The sequence below is a fragment of the Monodelphis domestica genome, chromosome 1 (assembly GCF_027887165.1).
Source record: "Monodelphis domestica isolate mMonDom1 chromosome 1, mMonDom1.pri, whole genome shotgun sequence".
Classification (NCBI taxonomy): Eukaryota; Metazoa; Chordata; class Mammalia; order Didelphimorphia; family Didelphidae; genus Monodelphis; species Monodelphis domestica.
The window spans coordinates 611183832-611209867 of NC_077227.1; the positions used below are offsets into that span (position 1 = coordinate 611183832).

At 33.6% G+C, this 26036-nt stretch overlaps 1 protein-coding gene across 5 annotated transcripts in view; it reads left to right on the forward strand.

The window, feature by feature from the left end:
• Positions 1–26036, forward strand: part of RALGAPA2 (Ral GTPase activating protein catalytic subunit alpha 2) — a 544635-nt gene that overhangs the window by 433928 nt on the left and 84671 nt on the right. The gene's annotated exons all lie outside the window — the stretch shown is intronic.

Here is a 26036-nt window from a genome sequence, read left to right on the forward strand (position 1 = left end):
GAAGTCTTCCCTAGTGAATACAGTCCTTTGTCTTCCCTGTCTCTCAGCAGCTAGTCTTTCTCTTCTTAAATTAACTTCCATCTATTCTGTGTAGAAGTTATATATATATATATATATATATATATATATATATATATATATATAAGGAGCTCACATTCTAATCAACAATGACATGTTAGATATATACATATGTGTATGTATACATATATGTGTGTATATATGTATATGTGTATGTATATATATACATACACACACATATATATATCTAACATGTCATTGTTGATTAGAATGTGAGCTCCTTCAGAACAGAGACCTTTTTCTTTATTCTTTTTATTCTATAATTAGCTTGATGTCTGATATTTGGTTTGCACTGAATAAATGCTTGTCGACTGACTGAAAAAACAAATAATTAAACACCCTGTAATTTGCAAACTAGAAATGCTAATATATACTTATGGTCTTCTTCCATCCATAAGTTCATTCAACAAATATTATTCAGAACTCCATTAATGTGGAAGACATTGTGCTAGATACTGACTGAGGTACAAAGATGAAAAGGATAGTTGCTGCCCTCAAAGAGCTTACAGAAATTCACAATAACTAAATATGAGTTAGGCTGATAAATACCCCAAGAGGTATTAGTAAATGCTTTGAGGATGCAAAAGAAATAATGAAATAACATCCATGGGGAGTCAGGGAAGCCTTCTTGAAGGAAGGTGCATTGGGGATGGGCCACTAAGGTAATATTTCAATTATAGTTTCTTACTTACTGTATTTTTTCTCTAATTTCTGATCTTGTTTCAAAACAAGAGCAAAGTAACAGTTTTCATTTTTATCAGACATTAAATTAGCCCAACCACAATTCTTATATAGCCCTCTGAATTTTTTCAGATTAGGATACAAAGATTCAGTGAACCAAACAGAGTTCTAACAAAAGTCCTCCAACTACTTAATGAAATTTAGTTTCTCTTGATTTTCAGTTGTTTACATTAATAAGTGATAACTAAATATAGATTTATAATGTATCACATGTAAAAATGCATGTTCGTGCAAATAGTTAAAGAAAACTAGATGTTTATTACCCTTGGTGCTTCTCATAGATTCAGTTTTAAATAAAAGAATGAGAGATTCCATTAATAGATAGATTCTTGATGGAGAGTCTTCCATTAAAATTGACTAAAAGATAGTTTGCCTTAGATAAAGAAATATGCCACGTGGCAACTTGCAATTATCATAGAAATTAGAAGTAGAAAAGAACTATTAGCTCCCATCTGGTCCATCCCCTGGGGGCCAGTGTAGCATTAATCTCTACAGGATACTCTCTGGTGCTTCATCCTGGCAGTGAATATCTCAACAAATCTCTAACCATTTCCAAAGGGCTATGAATTTAATCTTATCATCTCTGTAAATTCTGCCTTCAGAGCAAAGTATTCTTTCCACAGACTGTTACCAAAGTGCTTCTTGGCAGAAAAGGAAAAAAAAAATAATGAGTTGGTTAGATTATGTATCAAGTAGAAAGATCAAGGGGCTCATCAGTCAGGCCTGCTGGACTATTCAAGAGCAATAAAAACTATGTGTAAAGAAATGTTTTCTTTAGATACATTTTTTTCTCTTAATTATCCCCTACTCTAAATAATTTGTAATCATAAAAGTAATTTTATTTCTTTGCCTTTCAAAATGCTATTTTGTTAATATTTTTTTTCATAGAAGAAGGAATCTAAAAATATCTACATAAATAAAACTTAGACTTGCATTTAGGGAAATTTATATATGTTAAAAATTTGTCAGAAATTTCTTTTTAAAAATTGTTAAAATATGTTATAAAAATATGTTTAAAATTTATCAAAAAATATATTAAAATTTCTCTACTAATAGTTACCATCTTTGTGCCTTTAATTTAATGTTTAATTAATTTATATATTATTAATTTATTATTAATAATTAATTAATTTAATTGATGTTTAATTAATGGTCATTTAATCTCTCTTATTCTCAATTTTTCTTTTTGTGAAATGTAAATAATAATTATCCTTGCTTTATAAAAGGAAAGAATAGAAAAAGTTTGTGTGTGGATAGATAGATAGATAGATAGATAGATAGATAGATAGATAGATAGATAGATAGATAGATATAACAGGTTGAAAAAAGTATATGGGAAAACTTTTGTTCTTCAGAAATGATATGCTATGAGTCAGTGTTTTTAACCAGCTTGGAGTAAATTGCACAAACTTTCCAATGATTTGTTTCCTCCCTAAAATTTCTTCTGATTAAACCATACTAATCCAAAAGATATATAGGCAAAAGCCCAAACTCATTTTTTTTTTTGCTTATGTCTGGAGTATATTGCTTCCATGAACCAAGTATCAGAACATAACTTTGGAAAGAATTAAATAAGTCCACAAATTCTAATAATGGATCTGATCATATTGAGAAATAAAATGCTTTCAGAGTAAATTTTTGTAAAGGTGAAATATCACTTTCAAATACATCTGAAAACTATTTAGAGTGCTTACATAGCTGATTTACAGAGAAGATTTACTAGATGATATCATAGTGTACTGTAGTTAATTTCCCTCCTAAGAATAGATAATTTACCCCCTAGATAGAACCACACTCTCCATATGGTTTTAAGCCTAATTCAGAAAAAAACAGCAATATCCATGGACCCACATAGAGCCAAATGGACTTGTTTTAAAAGATAACGGTCAGATAAAGAATTACTTTTTCTTGGCACTAGGTACTGAGTGATGACAAAGGAATAGAAATTAAATATGAGTGACCAGGATTTCAATTTTATGTGGCCAGTATTATGTTCCCACTCTGTTTTCAGTTATTTTCTTAAATTACATAGTATTGAGTAGAATAGTTGTCAGGATAGAACTGACTCATTCAACTCAAATATCATTTATTTTTATGAACCAGGAGTATTATTTACTAAAAGTGATTTCCATTTTGGACTTTCTACAGATTATAGTCAGAAAACAGTTTTTTCCCTAAAGATTGCCTGCTTCTTATTTATATTGTTTTATAGTGGTAAGTAGAATGTCTATCTCATCTTCAGGGCATTACTTGAAAATTGGCTCCCAAACTACCTAACTTAGCCTCAAATCAAGTTTCTTTGAGATCCAGTTTTATCACTGCTAATATTTCAAATATGCCAGTTATAATTCAACTTTAAATCCTGTGTTCATTAGAATTAAACATGAGTTGAAAGATCTTGTACATTGGACATGATTATATTCCAAAATGCAGTTATCTTTTCTATCTTTATTTGGGTGGGAAAATGTTATTTATGATGCGCAAGTATGGTGAGCGGAGTGTGGCAATGAAAGAAACAGTGCCCTGTATCTAGTTATTGACCTAAAAGTGGCAATAACAGTAACCAGCCTGTGAAGTTACGCTGCCTGTCAGGTGTAGGGAAAGAAAGAGAAACACAGTAGGAATGTGTTGGATAAGCGTTTTTAGTAATGTTTTCAGTGTACCCTTTTTGTCCTCACGAGATGGTTCTATAACTTCCTCAGCAGGCTGAATGAATCCGTCAGGTTTGGCCTTCATTCTGTAGTCATTGCCTCCTCTGAGTGATGAGGACCAGTTCCCCTACCATCTGCTCTTCCTTTCCCTTGTGAGTAATCAGGGGGCTTCTTTCTGTGTCTAGTGTGTGGTAAATGGGAAGCTTGCCACATGCTATAGTTCAGTTCACAAGCCAACTAGAGATTTTGAAATTGAGGTGATAGGAATTTCCAAACCTACTTATCCAGTGTTTGATACTTTCATTTACTTGCTCAACTATTATAACTTTATTCAGAATAAAACTTTTTAGACTAAAAATAATTGCTAGACAATATCTTTGGTTCTTATCAGGAAAAGTCAAAGTATTATCTTTTAAACATAGCCCAAACAGTTGGTGAATTTGAAAAGAAAAGTGATAGTTCTACTTTAGCAGCACAAGAGACTTGGTAATACTTACTAAAGTTCTCTCATGCCTATTCAAAATCCTATCTTTTAACTAAGCCTTAATGATAGAAATTTCTTAAAACTGTAACTTATTTTCTTGTTGTGTGTATTCTTGAGTATGTGTCCTCCACAAAACTTGTATTTCTCTCATCACTCTTTGTGATCCTTTGGAACAAGCCAAATTTGATTATTCAGTAAACCTCTATGTCCCTATTTAGAAATATTGATCATAATTAGAGGAATGGTAATAATAAACCTTTTCCAAGGGCAATGAGAGAATTATTTAGAATTAATGAATTTTATTATGGTAAGGAGGTTGGCTAGAGCCTCACTCCATGTAGAAGATGGAAAGTGAAATAAAGTATGGCTGGAGCTTGGGTATAGTTTTAGTAAGTGACTGAGACAACCACCCAACAAAACGTAGAGAGCTCAGGCAGGGCTCCTGATTTACTATCCTTTCTGGGGCAGATCATCATCCACTGAGAAAATGCAAGTGTCCTTGGGTGTATGTTGTTGTAGTGTCTTTTTCACCACACTTGTAACAAGTGATCTGTTCCAATAGTAAGTGGATTCCCTGTTCCTCAAGTTTTTTTTAATACAGCATCACTCCAGTGACCTTTAGTATTCCTTGGTGATTGGGAGAAGTCTGCATTGGAGATCCAGTGTATCATCCACTATAGCCTCTTTGTTAGTATTTTATTCATACAGTTTGTATCAATGTTAATTAAGATTATTAGTCAATTGTTTTATTTTTTCTACCTTGTCTCTCCCTGTTTTAGGTTTTCATATCATAGAAATATGTTAGAAGAGTAATTTCTTTTCATATTATTGCAAATAGTTTATGTAATATTGGAATTAATGCTTTTTTAAATGATACTATTAATTTGTAAATCCATCCAGTCTTGAAGTTCATTTGTTTGTTTCCCTGTGGATGTCCATTTGTGGCTTGTTCAATTTATTTTTTTATTGTTCTATATAATATACTCTAATTCTTTTTAATTCTGGATATTTTTTTAAATGCTAATAAATTTCCTCTAAGTAATCAGTTTTGTTATATAATTGCACAAAATAATTTCTGGTAATTTTCTTTATTTTCTCTTCATTGTTATTAATGCATTTTCATTTTTGACATAAATAATTTGGTTTGCTTCTCTCTTTAATAAAAAATCAACCCTTACCTTCCATCTTAAAATCAATACCATGTATTGGTTCCAAGGCAGAAGAGCAGTAAGGGTGAGGCATTGGAGGGTAAGGTAACTTGCCCAGGGTCACACAGCTAGTGTCTGAGGCCAAATTTGAACCCAAGAACTCCTCTCTAGATCTGACACTTCTTCTTTTAAAAAATCAAAATAGTGGTAGGATTTGGCTTTCAGTTTTATTAATGATTAATTTCCTGAATTTCTCTTTTTTTGCTTAGTTAGGTGGAGGTCAGTTTAATAAAAGGTCTTTTTGGGGGGGGGTTGTTCATTGTGTGCCCAGTTCATTGATTTTTTCTAATGTTTAGAGATGTAAATTTCTTTGAAAAAAAATTGCTTTTTTTCTATTATTTGTTTTTCATTCCACCAGTTCTTTGGAATTATAATATTTCATCTCCAATTACTTTTTAATACTTTCTTCAGGACCTCTTTGTTGAATATCATTTTTATGGCATTGTGATCAATAAACTATATATTTAGTATTTTTGCTCTTCTACATTTTTTGGTGAACTCTTTATACTCCAATATCTGATCAGTTGTAGTTGAAAACTGTCAAATTAGGACTTGATTTGGTTTTGTTTTTTCTTTTGGTTTGAATTTTCTGATTCTGAAAAAAAAACTTGAAGTTCCTCCATTTATTATAGTTTTGTTTCCTGTTTCTCCAAATTGAATCAATTTTTCCTTTAAGTATTTCAATCCTTTCATACGTATGTAGTTATATTGATTTATTATCTACAATGCCCATAAGTATACTGTAATTTCTCTGCCCATCTTTTTCTTAACCTTTATTTACTTGGTCTAATTCTGATGTCATTATAGTTTCCTTTTTTTACTTCACTTGAAGCATAAAAGATTTTCTCTAGCTCTTTATTTTCATTGTATTTCAATCTCTATGTTTCAGATATGTTTCTTGTAAATAAAATTTTTTTAGGTTCTCTTTTCTAATCCATTCTGCTATCCTCTTCCATTTAATGGATGAGTTCACAGTTCATCCCATTCATTTTTACTTTGTATTCTATTTTCAGCTTCAAAGGGTTTCTTTTCACAATGTATTGGTAATACTTTGCTTTTTTTATTTTTAAATTAAATTTTAAAAACTTTCAAACTTCAAAATTATAGCCAATAATTGATGTTAATTCTGTCATTTGGGAAGCATATTATCTTCATAAAATAGGAGTTCATATTGACAATGTATGGGTCAAAATAATGTTTAAATTTTATTGAAAATTTTGAATCATAAAGTGATACTCTATCATTTATATTTTTTCATAAAATCTGAGAAAATATAAACTGAACTGTGACCATAAACCAGTTAGGGAAAAAATGGCAACATTGATTGCTTGAGCCAATGTTTCCCTGAAAAACCTCCAGTTGGTGGTAAAGGGCAATTATGTAGTTTTACACTCTCATAACAAATATCAGTCTTAATATTTTACTGGGGGCATGTCTCCTATTTAGTGTAGTGTTATTGAAGTAACAAGGCAGCAGAGTCAAGTGAAGAAAAGCCAACAGTCTCTGTCTTATGATTTCTCTCCCCCACTGACCAAGTAGATGACCCTGACTAAGTCCTATAACTTCTTAGTAACTAAGATTTTCTTCTAAATGGGAATAATAGTACTGCATTTTCCCATTTCTCAAGAATTTTGTCAAATGCCTCACTTTCCATTTCAACTGATTTTTGCTTTCTCAGAGCTGTAGTCCATTTATTGATATTTTGTAATTTGGGATATCTGCTATGACTAAAAGACTGAAAAGGCTCTCCAAAAACAGTAATTAAGAGCTTCAGTGAAAGCCATTAATGGCAAACTGTTCTCTACTCTGATCTTACCAGTTCCTATGAATCCAATTATTTCTATGCTGATTATTATCAAGTCTACTTATCCAGCCCTAACCTCTCTCTTCAAAACTCTAGACTCAAAACTAGTGGCCTAATTGGTGTCTCAGACTGGATGTCCCATAGATGTTGTAAACTCAACATATCCATAAGTGAACTCATTATCTTCCTCTTAAACCCTCCCCCTCTTCTCAGTCTCCCTGGAAAGGAAAGGAGGGAGGGAGATAAGTTTGATCTTATAACTTAGGAGAACTTCTATGGATATTTGTTATTATGTGTAATTGGTAAAACAATAAATAGCAATATAAAAAGATAAAAAAATTTTAAATGTTGGTGCCTTCCTTCTGTTGATTATCTTCAATTTCTTGTTGAAGTTCTTGTTGCAAGAATGCACTCCTTGAGAGCAGGAACCTTTTCTGCCTTTCTTTGTACCCTCAACACCCAACTTAGTCCCTGGTTCATAAAATCCTTGATGGCTTGTATTGATGTGAACAGTTTCCTCTGATTCTCAGAGAATACATTGACCAAATCACATTTATAATAGTTATAAATAAAAGATGAATTGAGGATGGGGAGGGAGGAAAGAGGGAGAGAAAAAGGAAGGAAGGAAGGAAGGGAGGGAGGGAGGAAGGAAGGAAGGAAGGAAGGAAGGAAGGAAGGAAGGAAGGAAGGAAGGAAGGAAGGAAGGAAGGAAGGAAGGAAGGAAGGAAGGAAGGAAGAAAGGAAAGAAGGAAGGAAGGAAGGAAGGAATGAAGGAAGGAAGGAAGGAAGGAAAGAAGGAAGGAAGGAAGGAAGGAAGGAAGGAAGGAAGGAAGGAAGGAAGGAAGGAAGGAAGGAGAGAAAGAATAAGGAAATGAATGAAACATGCACTCACTATGTGCTAAGCACTAAATTCCAGGGATACAAATACAAACAAAAAGAGAGACAGTTTCTGTCCTCTAGGGGCTTATAGTCTAATAAAGTTATCTTGGTGGAGGTGGGAAGGACAAGTGTATATAGTATAGGGCTGTGATTTTGAATTCCAGAAGTCAAGAAGAGGGCCAGGAAGAGAATGAAGACTAACTTGGGCCCCTTTAGGAGAACCTCCACACTAGAAGGAGGTGGACCTTACAGAGGCCATTGTGAGTTGAGAAGGCATCAAGAGAGGTTAGTTATTGTAGTATGGGGAGCCCCGGACAGTGAGAGAAGTTCTAGGATAAGGCAGGGGCATGGTTTTGAAGTCCAGAAGACAGAAACAAGATAGAAAAAGAAGAAGAAAGACCCAGGAACAAACCTTCATATAAAAACATTATTTTTAAGCTCAGAGGATATAAATAATGAAGTGTTACATTATGGTCAGAAATCTTTTATATTAAATTCATGTTTTATATGATAACATACTGAAGAATTTTTCTAGTGCCTAGAATGGATTCTGTATGGAGTCAGTACGTTGCAAAGCATGGGGAGTGGGTAGGTTGCAAGGCGCACAATTGGAAGGGGAAACCATAATAAGATATTTTGGATCTATTTGAATTATTAAGGGGAAATAGTTTCATCATATTAAAAAAGGATGATATAGTGGCTCTGAATTAAGGAGAGCAGAAGTGCTAAAATACAGGAAGCATACAGCTTTAAGCTTAAGTCTTAAAGAAATCCATGCAATTTAATAATCAGAAGTAAGGAGACATAACAGAAAGGCATTCCAGACTTGGTGGACAGTTGGCACAAAGGCATGGAGATGAGAAATGGAGTGTTGTCTTCCAAGAACATCAACTAGACTGGTAAAGCTATATTATATTTGTGGGAGTTAGCACAATCAATAGAAGATGAGAAAGCTAGGAAGTGATTATGTTATAAAGAGCTTTAGACACCAAGTAGAATCATTTATATAGGATTGCCCATAAGTCTTAGTGGTTTAATAGTTTAAATTAATAAATATATTTTTAAATAATAAGTTTTAATTACTTTAATAGCTTGAAACTGCAGTAAAACTTTTGGGACACTCTCTGTTTGGTTCTGGTAGTTAGAGAGAACCAATGGAGCTCACTGAGCAGAAGGGGAAAATGTAATATATTCAGACTTTAGAAAAGAAATTACCTTGGCAGCCGAGTAGATAATGGATGAGAATAGCTAGAGACTTAGGAAGCTATTGCAGCAATTACTGCAATGTTACACTAAAGTGGTGATAAGGAACTAGGTTTCAGAACCAGGATTGTGGCTATGTAAGTGAAGAGAAGGGGATGTATGTGGGAAATGTCATGTAGGAAGAAACTATCAAAGTTGGGATGAGTGAGAGTGAGGCATTGAAGAGGTTTCTTCTTGCTTTGGATCAGGGATAAAAGAAGCTGCCAGTTCTGCCTCTTTAAGGAGAGCTTTTCAACTACAACTTCTTTTTGTTTTCTTATTTCATTTAAAGTAAAAATGTTAAAATTTATAGGATTCTGCTAGATGTTTAGGGGAATGATGTGTACAGTGTGGGACTTAGAGTCAGGAAGACCTGAGCTCAGTAATTCCATTGATTGAACAAGGAACATGTCAATAAGGCAGACGGCCCCATAGACAACTTCACTTTTCCTCTGACTCCCTAAGCCCAGATTCCTTTTCCTGTGTATACGCTCATGAAGAAATCTTAAAAATTAGAATTGTAACTTTATATTTGATCAGAGAACTCAGAGTCTCTTTGAGAGTTACAGAAGAGATGACGGGAGTTCTGACATTATGCTCACTGAAACAGTGGTTTGGTTGTGGCATTCGACATTTTTTTTTCTCAGTACCTTCCATCCTAGAATTAGTACTTTGTGTAGCTTCCAAAGTAGAAGAGCTGTAAGAACTTGGCAAGGAGAGTTGTGATTTGCCCTGGGTCACATAACATTTCTTGAAAATTATAATAAAGATTTACCAGCTTGGATTTCTTTTTATGCTCTTGAGTATTTTTTAAAATAAGCATGAATTTGGTCTGATTTTGGCTCAGCATATTTATAGACAAAAGTAGGATTAAAAAGTGAAAGAAATTTGGTAAGAATGAGTACTTTATTAGGTAAATAAAAGACCCTTCTAGTGGAGACTAATGATCCTAACGAAGAAAAGATCTGAGTACTCTCGAAGTTGGGACATATTACTAAATAACAGTGCCTTACTCATATGATATTTACTTTTAATTGTATGCAAATTTTATACAAGTAAATAAAATGCATGCAATGCCTAAGGGAAACTATCTGCATCTTTGAGACAGTGAGCTGTTAAGGCCTTGGCAGCCTCATGCAAATAATGACAGCTGAAGTCACTTGTTGGAAAGTCTGTAAACTCTGGTTACAGCTGCACTTGTCAGTAGCTTTAAGGGAAGTGTAATCAGCCACAGAGATTAATTTGCATCTCAATTAGAAAAGAGTCAGGAGGAAGCGCTAGGGTCTGTTGCTAGAAGGTTGTGGAAGAAATCTCATCAGACACAAAAGCCTCCCAACTCTCTGTACTCCAGCTGAGTGCAGGACAATATCTGAGGTTTAGTTACCATGGGGACTAGAAGCCTGCTGAGCCACAGAAGAATCTAGGGTTTGCACTGTAATCATTTGGTCATGATGACACAAATTCCACTGTTGTTCCCAAATACATTTTGCTATTAGAAAGCTGTTAGAAAAGTGGAAATGGTCACTATGCCAAAAAGCATGCAAGAGTGTTTTTCTTGACCTTACATGCTTTTCATGGTGCTGCTGTGATTTTTTACTTTTAGCATTTATTAGTTCAAAATTATTCAGAGTATAAAAGGTCATTCAGTAAAGGAAAATATTTCAACTTTAGAATTCATATAGTTACTTTGTGTATGACAGTTTCAGAGAGAGCCATTATTTCTGATTCCATTACACTGTTCAGCAGAGAATAAAGAAGAGTAAAGGCAAGAAACAGAAATATAGAATCATTTTCATATTATAGTTCAGTTAAAATTCTGGATTACACAGTCCTCTTAAAGTCCCATAAATCACATATTCCTAGTCTTACATTTTAAAAAAAGGCCCTAAAATGAATTATTTTCTCTAGGATTTCATAGACTGTAATGTTTCTTGAGCATTAGCAATGACTGTTCTTTTGTTTTCAGAATCATATTTTAAAAGAAACCACATAAGTCTGGACCCTAGACTTCAACTAATCATAATCCAGTATTCTCTTAGAACTCTTAGAACTTAGCAAGTTTCTACTTGTCATATAATAGAAGATTCACAGGAAAACTAATATGGCTGATATACGCATAATAAATATATATGGTTTTAATATTGTCAAAAACATTTAGTTTCTAAGTGGTTTCACATTCTGGAAAAGAGACAAGAACAAGTGTTTTAAAAACATCCTTTTCCAATAACCCCACATGTTGAAATAACATATTGCAGCTAGATATCAGAGCCTCCTAATCCAACATTAATCAAATTTCAGTTTACTAATCATGAGTACTATTTTGAAAGGAACAAAATGGTATAAACAACATCCGAATAACATTTATTATACTCTGAGATTACAAGTAATATTATTTGAAAGTGAGACTTCCCATTATTCAGGTCTCCCAGGACATGTGTCTTTATAATAGAAGATCTTGCAAAGCCAAAAGAAGGACAAAGCATACAAGTCCAAATGTTTCACCCTTCTGTGCCTTGTGTGCTGTAGTTCATGAAGCAATCTCTCAACAGATTTCAGCTGTAGACAGTTTTAAGTAGAATCCTTAAATGTAGACTACCTATTAAAATTAAAATTTCAAATAGTATGCTTTTTAGCAATTGGTGATAAAGTTCAGGAAAGATTCTAATAGTCTTAAATAGCTTTTTAATTTTGCCATATTTGAAAATATTAAATATATTGTGGGTAAAAATTTATATTTTAGTACATTTGATAAAAAGACATTGTTAATGAAATGCTTACTACTTAATATTGACAACATGAGAAAAAAAATTTCCCTTCCTATTTTAAACTCATCAGCAAAGCAACCATTAATTAACTCAAGATGAGGTAGAGGTATAAGTTTTACATTTTAGGAATTTTATTTTATCCCTCATCAAAGGTAAATTTTCCTTTAATTTCAGGGTTGTTGGAATTTCCTATTTCAAAAGATTATGTTGTTGTTTTTTCCTCTTAAGGCATTTTTCATTACTTTGTATGTCCATGTACTTTAACTATAATTTCTTTATCACAAAACAGCAAGAAATTTCCAATTAGTGGCCTGTGGTTGTTCTGCATTTCAAAATATCTTTGAAATCAGCTTCTGACACTTAAGCCATCTCAACCTTCTGTGGTCAGAAAAGAACTGGCCAAATATTTCACCTAAGATTAATGTCAATTGTGTGAAATCTGGATTTTCAAATTGCTAACCCTTTCATTGTTTGTTTTTTATTTAATCACTTAATATTAGAGAAGGTTTTTGTATTTAAAAGATTGTTAAAACTATTCTCCAAAAATACTCGAAATCAGATATTTGAAGGAGAACAATTACAAATTTTAGAGACTTAAGTTATTGTCCTTTTTTTCCCTTTGCCTATGAAATGAGATCTAAGTATATCACTATATCCTAGGCTTCAAGTCAGATGTATGCCTGGAAGTCCAAAACCTCATACCTCTACAAAGCAAAGACCCTGGCACACTGGTGATGGGATTCTGAATTTATAAGCAGAGTTCCAGTATTCCCCCAGGCCCTACTTTTCAAAGGCAAATTAGTACCGTTTGCAACTTGATCCCTGGGCAACTTTTGACAGTTGTTCTAAGAATAATAAAACAGATGGACAGAATAGATTTTGGGGTCTCCAACCAAACTGCCAGCCTCAGTGGAATTTAAAGAAGGCATATTCTCTATCAGAATAGCTGTTGCTACATATTCTTTCCTACTTTTAAACATCAAACCATAACTTCTTAACCAGAAAAAGATGAAATCCTTGTTAGTTTATATTCTTCTGAGGGCTCAACTTAACTGTAAGAATTAAATCAAAATGTTTCCTTAAAATTAGTTTTATTTGAATTTAACTCACTTGGCTTATTAAATCAGTTTTAGTATTAGCATAATAATATGCAAATTGCTTTAGACATCAAGTACATTTCTGACCTAACACAAACCTGCACCTAAAATGACTTTGAAACATTAACCCAAGGCATATAGGTATGCAATCAAAATAGTCACTAAAGTATATTAATTTGATGGGAATATAGTTTAATTTTCTTAAACATTCTATGTATGCTATGGTATCATATTATCAATCCTGTTTGGTCCCTTAAAACTAAATGATCTTAACTCTTTGTTTTTACTAATCAAGAATGTATTGTGGCAAATCTGTGTTTCAAATATAAAGGCAAGCACAGAATTTTTTAGAAAATTTTTTTATCATATTTCTCCAGAACAAAAATCATTTTTATTACATTAATGCCCCATGTCATGCAAGTGCTAATATAGGTATGAAGAAAGTTTTAGTACATTTTTTTGTTTGTTTACCAAATGAAAAATATCTTTAAATACTTTGGGCTTTTGTGCTTTGCAAGTCCATTTTGGCAAGATGGTTGTTTACTCTGTCCTTTTAAATTGATTCCTTTTGTTTGTATATTATGTTCATATCCAAATATATCATTCCTAGATTTTCCCTACCAAAGAAATCCTGCCTTCTAACAGATTTTAAAAGAAATGGGGGGGGCATAAGAATTTAGCTAAACCATTCATAAATTTCATTGATTACTAGATCCAAGAGTCTCATCCATTCTATCTCAAAAGATAGTAATTCTTCTTCAGGACAACCCTGGTCATTATAATTATACAGTGTCCCATGACTAGACCACTTCTCAACTGTACCAACAGGGTGCTGTGACTAGCATTCTGTCAGCCTCTCCAGCATTAACTATTTCCATCTTTTGTCAGCTTTGCTAATCTTCTGTGTTTGAGTTAAAACCACAGAACTGGTTGATTTTCATTTCTCTGTTTTCATTTGGAGCAGTCTTTTGTGACATTGTAAATATTTTGCAGTTCTTTTGAAAACTATTTGTTCATATCCTTTTAGCACATAAGCATTTTGGAGTGTTATAAAATTTTCCTACTTTGTACTTCCATATATATTTTGGCATCAGATGCTTATCAGAGATATTTGATATAAATATTTTCCCAAACAGTTTCCCTTCTGTTCCTAGTTCTATTGATTTTATTTATTCAAAAAAGCTTTTCAGTTTCATGCTGTCAAAATTATCAATTTTCTCTATTATGATGAAGCCTTAATAAATCAAACTGTCCTTATAACTATTCTAAAATTTCTTGTATTTTAAACTGTTTTTTCATGGCTCTTGTGCTAGTTTCTCTTGTTTTCAGCATCATATAGTGACAAGAATACTGTTATTAGAGTCAAGACAATATCCTTACTGTTTTGGGTAGTCATCCAACCTCTCTAAACTTTCTTTATCTGTAAAGTAGGGATAATAATCTTAGTACTACTTGCATCACAGAGATGTTGTGAGGAAACTGACTTATATAAAACCTTAAAAAGAACATGCTCAGGGGGCGGCTGGGTAGCTCAGTTGATTGAGAGCCAGGCCTAAAGAAGGGAGGTCCTAGGTTCAAATCTGGCCTCAGCCACTTCCTAGCCATGTGACCCTGGGCAAGTCACTTGACCCCCATTGCCTAGCCCTTACCACTCTTCTGCCTTGGAGCCAATACACAGTATTGACTCCAAGACGGAAGGTAAGGGTTTAAAAAAAAAAAAAAGAACATGCTGATTTTATTGTTATATACTTATCATTACACTACCATATGAGCTTAACAAGAATTCTTTTTTATAATTAATTGTTATAATATTATTTAGCACATTTGTCCCCAAAGATAGGTCTTCAAGACTATCATTAAATGCCCTTATTATCCTCATTTCATAATGAGAAAACTTGAAGCAAACACAGAAGTTAGATGTCTTGCCCAGATTCACAAAGCTAGTATTTGAAGCTAAATTTTCCTCAATCTAAGCCCAGTGCTCTATATCCATTGCCACATAGCTGCCCCAGTTTCTGTATGAAAGAGTTTACATCTAATAGGGAGAAAGATCTCTAAGTATGTACAGAATAAATATAAAGAGAATAGATAGAAATTATGATGAATTCAATAAATTTCTGGTAGTTTGACAGGAAAGGCACTCACAGTTGAAGTGATCAGGAAAGGCTTCACATAGAACTTGAACCCAGGTCTTGAAGGAAGAGAGGCTTTTTACAAGTTGGAGATAACAATGGTATCCATTTGAGGCAGAGAGATTATGTGCCAGTAACTGAACAAAAATGCAAAAGTAAAAATGTTTCTTCTTTTAAGGAATTCCCATTCTAATGGAGGGAAACAATTTACAAATACACACATAACCTAAAAGTTGTATATAGTGAAAATGGTAGGTGATCTCAGTAGGGAATGAGGAACAATAGGAAGAACTAGAAAAGGCCTCCAGTAAAAGGGGAGTTTAAGTGAATCTCAAACAGATAGTGGAAATTCAGTCAGAATGGTAGATTGTGTGTGAGGACTAGCAAGTAGACTAGTATAGTTAGATAATGAAGTAGAGTCAGAAAGTAGAGGGTAATTTTCATTTAGAAATGGGAATAAGCATACAAGTAATGACATTATCTCAGCTGCTTTAAAGAAAAAGTTCAAAATAATGACGCCCTTTAGTTCCTTCCTTTTTTTTAACATGTCAATACAATTTTAACATCTCTGTTTTTTGATATTTTGCAATCCATGTTCTTTCTCTTCCTCCCACCCCTCCCCAAGAAGGCATGTAATTTGATATAGGTAACTTACATACCATCATAAAATACCTACTCCCGTGTTTATCATATTGTGGAAGAAGACACATATTGCTTACACTAGAGAAAAATTCATGGAGGGAATAAAGGATGGTATTTTAAATTTGTATTTGAACTCCATCTGTTCCTTCTATGGCAGTGGATTAGCAGTGGATATCCCTTTTTTTTCCATGAATCTCTCGCAGTTGTCCTGCCTCCTTGCCTTGTTGATAAGTTAAGTCATTCACAGTTTATCATTGTATGTATTATTGTAACAGTGTCAATGTTCTCCTGGTTCTGCTCACTATATTTTGCATCACTTCATATAAGTCTTTCCAGGTTTATGTGATCTTCTTGTTTGTCATTTTTTATGGCATAATAGTATTCCATTACAAGCACATACTACAACTTGTTCATTGATTCCATTGTTGATGAGCATGCTTTCAGTTTTCAGTTCTTTGCCATTACAAAAAGAGTTGTGATAGATATTACATAGAGAGAAGTATTTTTGTACAGGTAGGTTATTTTCCCCTATTTATAATCTCTTTCAGATTCATATCTCATAGTAGTATTATTGAATCATAGGGTATGCAATGTTTTATGGCCCATTCAAAGTGGTTTGTTACAGTTAAAAGAGTGGTTGCCTTAAAACTGTGACCGCAAAAATGTGGTTTCAAGACTTTGAATTGCCAAAACTGTAAGGATAATTTTTTGTGTCTTGATTTTATATTAAAAATAAAGTGGTCGCCATGGGAAAAATCCCCAAATATGAAATACCTAAGTCAGCTGGGTTTTATGGAGATTTTAATTAATACTAATTAAGGAATTAATGAAAGGGAGAGAGAGAGTAAGAGGAAATAATGAGAAAAGGGCTAGGCCAGCCTAGGTTTAAGCCTTAAGAGAGAGATCAGTCAGTCTTTAATCCACTCACCACAAGATTTGACCCAAGCAAAATTCAAGTGTTCAGAGAGACCCTCCAGTTTAGCTCAGGAAGCTCCACTTCAGCTTCCAAGGCTGAAATCCCTTTCAGCCACCGAGACAGAGACCAGCCTCCAATTCAGCTCCATAGCTAAATTAAGTTCAGAGGCCTTCTGACCTCCTTTTAAAGAGAATTTTCTCCTATATCACCTCCCCTAAGTTTTCACATCTACCAATCACAGTAGACATTTTCACAGGACTGACCATTCTTAATTCACATCTTCTTTAGTTCTCAACTTCTCTGGATAGATTAAAACTTCACACCTCTTTTGTTAAGCTTGTCCCTTGCAAGTTTGCAAGTTGCCTGACCTTTTAGTGATTAATTTGACTTTTATAGGTACTTAGCACCCTTTTGTGTTAGATCTAAAAATAGACCTAGCTTAAGGATTTTAGCTTTACTTTAAGTATGGGTTGGGTACCTTTCCATTGTTCAGTAAGGAGTTTTATAACTTTATCTTCCCCTAAAGTATTCCTCAGTATGGGTGGAGTAATGTAAAGTTCTTACATACATTCCTGACTAAGTACTTCTATTGTTTAAAATGGGGAATAGCCTTAACCAAATGTTCTAAGGTAGAGTCTGAGAATTCTGTAAGATTCACAAGTCTGAGAAATTTTAAGATTCACAGGTTCCAGATTGCTTCCAGAATTGTTTTATCAGTTTACAATTCCACCAGCAGTGTATTAGTGCCCCAGTTTTCTGACTTCCCCTCCAACATTTATCTTTTTCCTTTTTAGTCATGTTAGCCAGTCTGATGAGGGTGAGGTAGTATCTCAGAACCATTTCAATTTGCATTTCTCTACTCACTATTGATTTGGAGCATTTTTTTCATATGACTAAAGAGAGTTTTAATTTCTTCATCTGAAAATTGCCTGTTCATATCCTTTGATCATTTGTCAATGTGTCTTCCTTTTTTAAATACCTTGAAAAATCTGTCCCTCAGCATCCTCATAGTTGTGCTTCCAGGGAGGATCTTCTCTGTTGATATTTGGTTTGGTCTAATTGCTTTTGCCAATTATATTTTCTTTTTAGTACTATTTCTACTTTCTTATGAGCACATATAGCAATATAGTTCTAGAGAACAAATACATTGGCTTCATTGTCATTAATGAAGAAAAGGATGTTTTATTGATTTCTTGAAAGATCCTCTGTTTGATACCTTCCTTCCCATTTCATAATAAAATGCTCACAGAATAATATTGTTTAGTTGAATCACCAAACCTTTTCCTCTGCTTTGCTTTTCACACCTTAATGAGATACTAGTATGTCTTATAGCTGTTTTCAAATGTATAATTTTACAAGTGATTTTTATACTCTAAAGTAGTGTTATCCTTGGCTAAAATACATTTATGCTTAACAAGAATATCACATTTTGTGACTGAAATGACTTCTAGTCTCTTTTGGTCATATAGCAGTTGATTTACCAAGATTTTAGCGAGTCCCATCCAGCTTTAAGGTCTTCTTCCAATGCTAAATCAGAATTTGTATTAATCTCAATCCTTAGAAAATTATCATATTCTATGTAAACATCTACTTTTTTACCCATTTTCTATTTTTAATATGTTGTAATAGGTAATTTGAAGATGCCTTAACATGTCCTATCTTCTTATTTTTATTATTTTTTCTAAGGTAGTACTGATTTTAATCCTTGATTTTACAAAATGTCTCCATATCCTGAGTGGAGAGATGATCCAAAAGTAACTTCCACATCAATAACAGTTATTTCCCATCTATTAAAATGTAATACATTTCATTTTTATAATATTATTTGGTGATCACTGTTTTCAATAACTCCAAAATATCTTTTTGAGGGAAATGTTCATGAAACAAAGGGATACTTTTTGACACCTTGGGACATGATATAAAGAAAATACTAGTAACTCTTTATTTGCCTATCCTAACTTAATCTCTGAATTACCCTCACATAGAGAATATTAGATTGATATGTAGTATTTTAACTTATCAGTAGTATTTCTACTTATCATTCTTGGACAAATATTTTACATTTGCAATACCAGTAGCTAAATTATTCCCTATGACAGTGATGGCAAATCTTTTAGAGACTGAGTGCCCAAATTTGTGAGTTTTCCCCTTATCACAGACAGGGGAGAAAGAAAGCACTCTTATTGGGCTGCTGGGCAGAGGAGTGGGTGATGAGAGAAATGTCCTTAGGGGTGGAAGAGAAAGGGATGGGAGCAGCCCTCTCTAGCTTACATTTCCACAGGTGTTTCCATAGGTTCAACAACACAACCCTATTGCTTGTCTAAAAAGTGTGTTTCTTGGCACTCAATTCTTTTCCCCCACTCCATTTCGTGTTTTTTTTTTCACTTTACCATAATCACTGCAAAAATATAAAGGGAAGGGAAAGGAAGAGGTGACACAAGCTAAGGGACATTTTATATTTTCAGTGTCACAGAATCTTTTCTTTCATGTTCAGATCCCGTAGCCTACCATTTTAAGCCGTCTACCTCCTGACTCCATATACTTCATTATCTATCAACACTGGCCTACTTGCCATTCCTCACACACAATACACCATTCTCCTGACTGTACATTGGCTGTTCTTCAAGATTCATTTAAATCCCACTCTTGTTGGAAGTCTTTTCTAGTTCTTTCTATTGCTAATCGTTTCCTACCAAGATAACCTTGCATTTATACTGTATATATCTTGTGTATTTGCAAATTATTTACCACTATTAGAATAGGAGCTCCCTAAAAGCAGAAATTGTTCCTATTTTACTTTGTTTTTTTTGTATTTTTGTTCAATGACTGGTATCTAAGTACTTAATAAATGATTATTGACTTGACTTTCCTACTTATCTTTCCAAATATTTCATATTGCTCCCTTTCAAGCAGTGTGCATTTTACAAAATTGACCTAGCTACTCCCCAAATATGGCATTCCTCTTCCTATCTCCATGCCTTCTTACAATATTTCTCCATTCCTTTAGATCACTCTTTTCTCAGCATTACTTCTTAGTATCCTTACCTTTCTAAAAAGCTCAGCTAAGATGTCTTCTCCACAATCACTTTCATAATGTCCTCCAGTTTTAATATTTCCTCCAAGATTACCTTTTCTTTATCATGAATGTATTTGATCCCCACAATAGAACACAAGCTCTTTCATCACATGGTTATTTTGTTTATTTCTTTGTATCTATAGTGCCTCACATAGTGAAGCTGTTTAATAAAAGTCTGTTGAACTGGAGTACCAAATTCCTTTTTTTAATTGTTTTTTGTTTTTAACAGTTTTTATGTATCTCTTTGGTGGGTTATCTCTTTCTGTTTATCCCTGTGGTATTGATATTTTATAGCAGTTTGTTTCTAAGACATTTATCCTTACAAAAATCTATTCAAAATCAAAATAGTTATGTAAATAATTATGCCATGAAATTGTGCACTCCTCATCTCTGCCTCTTGGAATCACTAGTTTGCTTTAGTCCTTAGCTCAAGTGCTACCTCCTTCCTACATGATTCTCCCAGTTTCTATTACCTCCCCCATTAACTTGTATTTATTGTTTATTTCCATGTGTGTGTGTGTATGTGTGTGTGATCTTGCCTATTAAACATAAACCCCTTAAAGCCAAGGACTTTTGGTTATTAACTTTTTTATTTTAGTTTTTTTATTTCTCAGCACAGAGTAGACACTTGATAACTGTATTTAATTTGATGTACTAAGGTACAGTTAGGAAATGCAGGAGAAATATCCATTATGTGAGAAAAGGAAAGGCATGATTTAATTAATTTTTAACTTTTTCACATAAATCATTTACATTCACTTATCATCCAGTAATTTACACTTTCCTGGCTGAAGTAATACAACAAATACTAAAGTTTTCAAAATTCATCCATAGGTGACTGCTGAAATTTACTTAAGAATGGTTTAGTTTGGACTAATTCTATTGGTATTGCCTAAATTAAGAAATTTGAAGAGATAATCTGTTTATTTTCTGGTAAGGCTATATTAATCCTTTTTTGAAATTATAATGAAATTCTTGAAATTTTATTTTCTCTTACTTTGGCAATTTATTTGACATAGTTTCTAATAGGACTCTGATGAAATAATTTGTTCCTGACTCATTGAAGTTTGTATAACTCTCTGTTCTGTTTATTTAAAAATAAATTTTAAAAAAACACAAAATTTAACATGGCATCCTTCATTTCTCTATTAGGTGTTATACTCAGCTATCATAAGAGAGGTTGGAGTTTGAGATAGAAACATTTGGCCCAGTCACACCAATTTCTATTGTAACCTGATGAACATTACAGTAACTCTAATAGGTGGTATAAAGGAGCACTGACCTTCATTTTGAAGTGCAGTTTCCCTGCTGGAGTAGATCGATAGTTTAGCTGTCTGTCTCTGCTGCTTACCTTCCATTCTCACAGTGAGAACCTTCTCCAGGCAGCAATCGATAGCTCTAATCTGTTTCAGCCTGCAATAAGTCATGCGAGGCAAAGCTTTTAGGTGACATTACATGGGATTGTAGAAACAGCTCTACAGTTCTTATTCCTAGTACATTTCATAATCTTGCAGTGAATGTTGTTTCATGTTTCTTATAACATGTACTACTTCATATGAGCACTTGCACAGATCTTCATATTTTGATTTTGGAGGAAACTAGCTGTTTGTTTTATTATCAAACATAGTACTAATATTTTCTCCTTTTCATGCTATGTGCTGTCGTTATGTTCCTGCCATTCCTGATTAGCATTTGGTCCCAAGGGATTTTTACTTTTATTTTTGAGTTGTATGCCCTCTCTGACTTTATTTAGGATGTTTTAGGGGAATTTTGACCTTTGGAAAAACTTAAAAATCCCAGTTAGTGGTGAAGGAGCAAGAAGACAAATGCTGATATGAGTCCATCAACAAAACACTTATCCTACTGTACTGAAAGAGGGAAGTGCTATGGATTAGTGGACAGAAAGCTGATTGGAGAACCATTAAGGTCTGTATTCAAGTCTTGATTGCAATGTTTATTAGGTGTGGGACCCTCAGCACATCACTTCATTTCTTAATCCTCGAGTTAACTCTTTAAGGTTGTAAGTCTTAGAGAAGATATATTGGTCTGCTTTGGTAAAGAGTTTCCTCATCTAAGAATTTCTATTATCATTGCAATCACAGGTCCAGTCCTTATCCCTATGTTAAGATAAACATAAATTGTTTTTTTTTTTAATAGGATGAATGGGTTTTTGTTCTCTGAAGGATCTGCCCTCTCCATTCCACCTCATAGCTTCCCCAGCTTTCTTCAGAATTAGCTCAGGTCCCATCTTCTGCAAACTTTTCTCAGCTTCTCTAGCTGTTAATGCATTCTCTTTCCAAATGACTTTTATCTACTCTGATGTATCTAAGATGTACCTAGTTATTTAATGTCTATACTATTTGAGCTCCCATTGTTTAGCACAGTGATGGGTACATAGTAGGTGTTTAATAAATGCTTCTTGACAAACTGATTCTCTCCTTTATACCTCTGCTTTTTTGTGCAGTATGCCACAATAGGTGACACACAAAATATGTGGTATGACACACCTTGCTTAGATAAAAAGTCAGGCAATAAAAGCATTTTTCTTAAAAGTAGACATCCATTTTTCCAAATAAAGTATTCCTTGAAAATAGCAACATATTAACTCATATTTCTTTTGAGAATCCTTAGAATTATCATTAAATTATATTCATAATTGAAGAAAACATCCTCTTCAGCATGCTATAAATTCCTGTTTAACTGACAGTTTTATCGCTTTAATGTCATGATCCTTTCCCTGGTGCTGAAATATGTAATACACTGACAAATCATCTCACATGAGTATATTAAGACTAATCTAACTGCATTCTACAAGTTACTAAATATTTCCTGAAATTTCCTTAGGTGTTGATGATATCTGATTATAGAAATCAGTTCACTCTCACCTAACATAAAAGGCTTTCATTGAGACCACAGATAGAATTATTATTCTGTTATCCCTAAGGTATAGAAATCTAAAGATTTTGTTACTAGAGATAAATTTTCCACAAAGTATCTCTTAATGAAACTGTGCTTAATAACCAGGGAGTGGGAGAGAAGTACATGAGAAATTTTAAGTTTTCTTTTTCTACTCTCTTAATAATGCTGGTTGCAAATATTAAGTCTAAAATGATACTTTGATTTAGTATCATTTAGTTCTTTGGACAAAAAAGAAAGTCTCATTGCTCATCATAACATCATAATTTGTTTTCACTGACCTGAGGGCCCAGTTCATGTTCTTTGATTCAATATTTATTCCTTAGTGGACAGCAAGCAAGTAAAGCACATTATGTTTTTCTCACTTATGATTGTTGAGTACCTTGACCCCTTGACATAACTTATTTCCTTTATATCTTTAATATTCCATATAGTTAGTGATTGAAGCTATTGATCTAATATAGGATCACAGCATTTAGAGCTGAAAGAGACAAGAGAGCCTATTGACTTCAACCCCCTCATTTTAAAGCTAAGGTGACTTAGGTCCACAGAGATCAAACAACTTACCCAAAGACCCAATAGTAGTAAGCAGCTGAGCAGTTGGGTTTCAAATCCACAGGGACTTTGGCTTCAAATCTAGTGTTCTTTCTAAAATATCTTTCTGATATTGTTTTCATTCTTCATCCTAATCTACATATTTCTAATAGTTCTAAAGTTATATACTTCTCATTTATTAAACTAGAATTTAATATTCAAGCTTTTTTGTACTACAAAGAGTCTCCTTTTTCCTTGTGTTCTTTGTAACTTTTCCACTATATCATTCTCAGTCCTCATCAATCATCAGATGAGTCATGACAAGTAAAATACTCTGAGGAAGCCAAATACAGTAGTGGTCTCCAAAGTGACAGCCCCACACCAGGAGCAAGCTGTTCATGATGCTAAGAGCTAACAGGTCAGAGGGTGATAAAATAGGTTACATTCAACGCTCCCTACAGTAGCCAGTCCAGATCTCATTCTCAACAAAAGCCTGCCATTCACTTTACCCCATATCACTCAACCTCACCCACAGAATTACAGAATTTGAGAGACTGAGGGACTTTAGCTACTGTCTAGTCCAATACATACATGAAAAGAGTTTATACTGAATAAGTGGTCTTACTTTCACTGAGGAAGAACCCACAATTTCTTTAGGAAGGAGGTTCATCATAGTTCTAGATGAGCAATTCTAATTGTTTTTTCCTGACACCAAACTCTAATGAGATAGTTTTTACAATTGGCCTCCACCCATGAGATCTGATTCTGCCCTCTTAGGCCAAATAGAATAAATCTAATCCCTCCTTCATATTAATGCCCTTCAGATATTTGAACCCCAGGTAAACTTTATCTGCAGAATTTCCCATTTTAGAATTTCCCCTAGAATTGAAGTTGAGTTCACCTGCCTATAGATTGTTGTTCTGCCCCCTTTTCTAAAAATAGAGACTAATAATGATTAAACAATCACACCTATAGACCCAAGGATGTAATTCATCTGGGCCAGGTGGTTAAATTCATCAACAGCATTAAGTGCTCTCTTCCTATTTTCTTAATCATTTTGGGTATCAGTTCCTTATTAGTCATTTTTGTTTTGTTGTTTCTAGTATAAAGCAGTCTCTTTTATGAAGAAAACAAAAACAATAGGGAGAATGAGCAGCTCTGCCTTCTCTTCTTTGTGAGTTATTGTTGTTCCATCTACCCCAAGTAAAGATCATATCTCTATTTTGAACCTACCTTTTTCTCCTAATATAACTATTAAAAAGCCCATTTTTTATTCTTATCTTCCCTCTCCAGCCCTATCTTATTCTGAACTTGATCATTTCTGATAGTATTTTTATAGGACTAGAAAACACTATAATATTACTCTTTTGTTACCTGGCCTTGTGTCCATCTTTTGTAAGTTGATTGATGAGTTCTCTGAGCATCCACATAGGATACATACATTTTCCACCTCACTTGGAATTATTCATCTTTGTATCTTCAGAATTTTATTATCAAAAAGTCTCTTCCTTCTAGATATGCCCAATGAAACATTTTTCTCCATAGGATCTTAACTATCATTCTCTGAACCTTTTTCCAAACTAATGCACAATATTGATGCTAGGATGGAAGGTAAGGGTTATTTTTTTTTTAAAGCAACAACAACCTGTGGTACATGTCAAACTATGTCTAGATTTCCCCTCATCTTTCACATACTGGTTCCTATCATTTCTTCCCCAGAAACCAGCCATTTCTTCCTGTTACTGAAAAAATCAGATCCAGAATAGAATATCCCATTGTTTGTTCCTCTACATTTGAAAGATTAAGTTATTACTAAGTAAAATTGAGGACGTCTCCCAAAATTACTCTATCTTGTTCTCACTAAGTCTTGGCTAATAAGTACACTTCCCCATCCCCATTTTGTTTTCAGTGAGACTGAGTGAGTACCACAAGATAAACAGGCATGCCTGAAATACAATCTTCAGCATAGATATCATTATATTATTTTTTTCTCTAAAACACTCCTTTTCCATTTTCCTTTTTCTGTCGAGGACAATGCTATCTTTCTAGTTCCCCTAGGTTTACAACCTTGGCATCTCCCTCTACTCCTCATTCTCCACCTTATATATCAAATGAGTTACCAAGTCTTACCAGTTCTACTTCTATCAACTTCTCTCCATCTGTGTAGCCACACTACCTCTTTCAAGCCCTCATCACCTCTCACATGAATTCATAATTGATGTCTCATAATTGATCTCCTGCCTTGAGGTTCTCCCCACTCAAGGATCTCCATATAACTGTGAAGTTGATATTTCTAAAGCTCAGGTATAACAATGTTATTTATTTCGTAAACTCCCCTGGGGTCCCTATTTTTTAAATTTCTATTTTATTTAAGTTTTGATATTGTGCATTATTGTTAGCATAGTAGTACATATATATTATTTACAAATAAGTAAATATAAATATTTATATATAGGTATGCATGTTCAATTTTTTATTGATAAGTATTCATCAAAAAATTTAGAGGCCCTGATTCCATTTAAGGATCATTATGATGAAGCCTAAGTGGGATTAAGGGTCGGAATCCTGTGATTTTTTTTTCATGAGGTCAAAATAGTCCTTACATATGTCATGGCATAATGCCTCTTTTTTTGAGGAGTGCATTTATGCCTTTCCCAACATTTTTCTCATCATTTATGATAGAAATATGATATTTTTCCTTCCACTTAGTACCCTACTCACACATAAGGAAAAAATTTTTGTTTTGAGTTTTTTGGCATTGGTGTGTCTGAAAGTGAAAAAAATCAAGGAAAGAAGGTTAAGTCACTTGATTGCATCATCCACAAAGCCAGCCAGAACTGAGAATGGAGCTATAATCAAGGCCTTAGTTCT